The following is a 4163-nucleotide window of genomic DNA, read 5'->3' on the forward strand; positions in this document are numbered from 1 at the left end:
AAAGTAGCTACCTGGTTGATCCTGCCAGTAGTCATATGCTTGTCTCAAAGATTAAGCCATGCAAGTCTAAGTACGAGCTCTCGTACAGTGAAACTGCGAATGGCTCATTAAATCAGTTATGGTTCATTTGATCGTACGTTTTACGTGGTTAACTGTGGAAATGCTAGAGCTAATACATGCGTGAAGCGCCGACCTCGCGGGAGGCGTGCTTTTATCAGACCAAAAACCGACCGGGCTTCGGCCCGCAACCTTTGGTGACTCTGGATAACTTTGCGGATCGCACGGTCTCGCACCGGCGACGGATCATTCAAGTGTCTGCCCTATCAACTTTCGTCGGTACGGTACTGGCCTACCGAGGTTCTTACGGGTAACGGAGAATCAGGGTTCGATTCCGGAGAGGGAGCCTGAGAAACGGCTACCACATCCAAGGAAGGCAGCAGGCGCGCAAATTACCCATTCCCGACGCGGGGAGGTAGTGACGAAAAATAACAATACAGGACTCTAAACGAGGCCCTGTAATTGGAATGAGTACACTTTAAAACCTTTAACGAGTATCCATTGGAGGGCAAGTCTGGTGCCAGCAGCCGCGGTAATTCCAGCTCCAAAAGTGTATATTTAAGTTGTTGCGGTTAAAAAGCTCGTAGTTGGATTTTGGGCGCAGGCGGCCGGTCCGTCGCAAGGCGTGTACTGGCCGTCCTGGCCTCACCTCCGGTTCTCCGCCGGTGCCCTTGACTGAGTGTCGGCGGCGGCCGGAACGTTTACTTTGAAAAAATTAGAGTGTTCAAAGCAGGCGATTCGCCTGAATAATGGTGCATGGAATAATGGAATAGGACCTCGGTTCTATTTTGTTGGTTTTCGGAGCGCGAGGTAATGATTAAGAGGGACAGACGGGGGCATTCGTACTGTGCCGTTAGAGGTGAAATTCTTGGATCGGCGCAAGACGAACGACTGCGAAAGCATTTGCCAAGAATGTTTTCTTTAATCAAGAGCGAAAGTCAGAGGTTCGAAGACGATCAGATACCGTCCTAGTTCTGACTATAAACGATGCCAACTAGCGATCGGGGGGCGTTAGTTTTACGACCTCTCCGGCAGCTTGCGGGAAACCAAAGTCTTTGGGTTCCGGGGGAAGTATGGTTGCAAAGCTGAAACTTAAAGGAATTGACGGAAGGGCACCACCAGGAGTGGAGCCTGCGGCTTAATTTGACTCAACACGGGAAATCTCACCCGGCCCGGACACAGTGAGGATTGACAGATTGAGAGCTCTTTCTTGATTCTGTGGGTGGTGGTGCATGGCCGTTCTTAGTTGGTGGAGCGATTTGTCTGGTTAATTCCGATAACGAACGAGACTCTGGCTTGCTAACTAGTTACGCGACCCAATCGGTCGGCGTCTAACTTCTTAGAGGGACTAGTGGCGTTTAGCCACACGAGATTGAGCAATAACAGGTCTGTGATGCCCTTAGATGTTCGGGGCCGCACGCGCGCTACACTGACCGGATCAGCATGTGCTCGCCTTGGCCGACAGGTCTGGGTAACCCGCTGAACCCCGGTCGTGCTAGGGATAGGGAATTGCAATTATTTCCCTTGAACGAGGAATTCCCAGTAAGCGCGAGTCATTAGCTCGCGTTGATTACGTCCCTGCCCTTTGTACACACCGCCCGTCGCTACTACCGATTGAATGGTTTAGTGAGGTCCTCCGATTGGACCTGGCGCGGCCGGCAACGGTCGAGCCGGCGTCCGAGAAGACGATCTAACTTGATCATTTAGAGGAAGTAAAAGTCGTAACAAGGTTTCCGTAGGTGAACCTGCGGAAGGATCATTAACGGTCTCGCAAACGCTTCGGCGAACGCGAAACTCGGACAAGCGAGAGAAAAAGTCTTTGCTACCCGGCGCCCGACCCGCGAGGAGCGGCGCGCCGGCCGGCGATTCGGTCACCCGGTAATGTTTGCGCGTCGAGTGCCGCGGTGCCGCGCGCTCCGGCTTCAAGCGTCGGCCTGGCCGACCGCTCGGCGCGGTCTATTTTGTCACCCTATAGTGCGAGGCACTGTGCGAGCGAAACAATCGTGGATGGCTCTTGGCGGTGGATCACTCGGCTCGTGAGTCGATGAAGGACGCAGCTAGCTGCGTGAATTAGTGTGAATTGCAGGACACATTGAGCATCGACGTTCTGAACGCAAATTGCGGCCTCGGGTCAATCCCGGGGCCGCGCCCGCCTCAGGGTCGCGTTGCAAACGTTCCGCGCGGGGATTTCTCCGCGCGGCTGCTGCGGCGTCGGACGCGCGAGCGCCCGTCCCGCTCAAGACAGCACGGCACGATGCGCGACGATCGCGACCAGAATCCCGCGCGGCGGCGGCGAGTCGACCTCGAAGAGGCCAACGGCTGGCGGCTCAAGGGCGGGAATCGAGGTGCGCGGCGGCGCGCGGCGCCGACGGCGAGCGCGGAACGGGAAGAATAGTCCCGGTCCTTACTTTCGGCCTGAGGTCGGACGAGGCTACCCGCTGAATTTAAGCATATTACTAAGCGGAGGAAAAGAAACTAACGAGGATTCCCTCAGTAACGGCGAGTGAAGCGGGATGTGCCCATCGCCGAATCCGCGCGCTTTTGGAGTGCGCGGAATTGTGGCGTACGGAATTCGTCACGGCGCGCTTCGCCGGTCGCCCGCGTCCTTCTGATCGAGGCCTTTTCCCAGAGCGGGTGTCAGGCCCATGGCGGCGACAGGCGGGCGCGCTACGGCGTCTTCCCAGAGTCGGGTTGTTTGGGAATGCAGCCCAAAGCGGGTGGTAAACTCCATCTAAGGCTAAATACGGTCACGAGACCGATAGCGAACAAGTACCGTGAGGGAAAGTTGAAAAGCACTTTGAAGAGAGAGTTAAAGAGTACGTGAAACCGTCGAGAGGCAAACGGGAGGGCCTGTCGGGTCGCCCGGTCGCTTTCAGCCGGCCCCCTGTCGGCGACGTTGTCGTGCGGACCCTCACGGGCCGCCGGCGGCGCCGCCCGATCGGGGACCAGCGCACTAGCGCCGGGCGAAGGCCGCGACCGTCTGGACGGCGGCGAGAAGGCCGCGCGCAAGGTAACCCGGCCTCGGTCGGGTACTATAGGCGCGCGTGTCCGTCGGCCCGCCGTTCGGGCGAGGAGAGATCGCCGCGTCTGCCCTTCGGGGCCGAGCGCCCGGTGCCGGCTGGGGCGTCGTGGGTCGGGGACTGTTCTCAGTGCCCAGCCTCTTCGTCTCGGTCGCGCTTCCGGTGTCGTTTCGCGAGGCGCACGGGGTCCGCGGCTGAAGTCAGCCACCTTCCCGACCCGTCTTGAAACACGGACCAAGGAGTCTAACGTGAGCGCGAGCCACGGGGCAGTACGAAACCCATGGGCGCAGTGAAAGTGAATGTCGGCGCGGTCCGGCGGAGGTGAGACGTCGTCGTTCGCGGCGGCCGCATCACCGGCCGATCTCGTCCGCTTTGCCGGAGAGGTCGAGCGAGAGCGTTCGCGTTGGGACCCGAAAGATGGTGAACTATGCCTGAAGAGGTTGAAGCCAGAGGAAACTCTGGTGGAGGACCGTAGCGATTCTGACGTGCAAATCGATCGTCAAATTTGGGTATAGGGGCGAAAGACTAATCGAACCGTCTAGTAGCTGGTTCCCTCCGAAGTTTCCCTCAGGATAGCTGGCGCTCTGTCGCAGTTTTATCTGGTAAAGCGAATGATTAGAGGCCTTGGGGACGAAACGTCCTCAACCTATTCTCAAACTTTAAATTGGTAAGAAGCCCGACTCGCTTAATTGGAGCCGGGCATGGAATGCGAGTGCCAAGTGGGCCACTCTTGGTAAGCAGGACTGGCGATGCGGGATGAACCGAACGCCGGGTTAAGGCGCCCGACGCGACGCTCATCAGAGCCCACAAAAGGTGTTGGTTGATCTAGACAGCAGGACGGTGGCCATGGAAGTCGGAATCCGCTAAGGAGTGTGTAACAACTCACCTGCCGAATCAATCAGCCCTGAAAATGGATGGCGCTGGAGCGTCGGGCCTATACCCGGCCGTCGCGGCGGTACGAGCACACCGGTGCGCTAGGCCGCGACGAGTAGGAGGGCCGCGGCGGCGTGCGTCGAAGCCTAGGGCGCGAGCCCGGGTGGAGCAGCCGTCGGTGCAGATCTTGGTGGTAGTAGCAAATATTCAAAG

The 4163-nt window shown here is 58.0% G+C and overlaps 2 non-coding genes and 1 pseudogene across 2 annotated transcripts; all 3 read left to right on the plus strand.

Annotated features, from left to right (window-relative positions):
• The first annotated feature begins 8 nt into the window (after positions 1-8).
• Positions 9-1819, plus strand: LOC146144446 (small subunit ribosomal RNA). The gene has a single exon (XR_014500595.1). It is a non-coding gene; the product is annotated as a small subunit ribosomal RNA (ribosomal RNA).
• A 247-nt stretch (positions 1820-2066) lies between these two features.
• On the plus strand, positions 2067-2220 carry LOC146144447 (5.8S ribosomal RNA). The gene has a single exon (XR_014498965.1). It is a non-coding gene; the product is annotated as a 5.8S ribosomal RNA (ribosomal RNA).
• A 248-nt stretch (positions 2221-2468) lies between these two features.
• On the plus strand, positions 2469-4163 carry LOC146144448 (large subunit ribosomal RNA; annotated as a pseudogene).

The sequence above is a fragment of the Ascidiella aspersa genome, chromosome 5 (assembly GCF_963924565.1).
Source record: "Ascidiella aspersa chromosome 5, kaAscAspe10.2, whole genome shotgun sequence".
Classification (NCBI taxonomy): Eukaryota; Metazoa; Chordata; class Ascidiacea; order Phlebobranchia; family Ascidiidae; genus Ascidiella; species Ascidiella aspersa.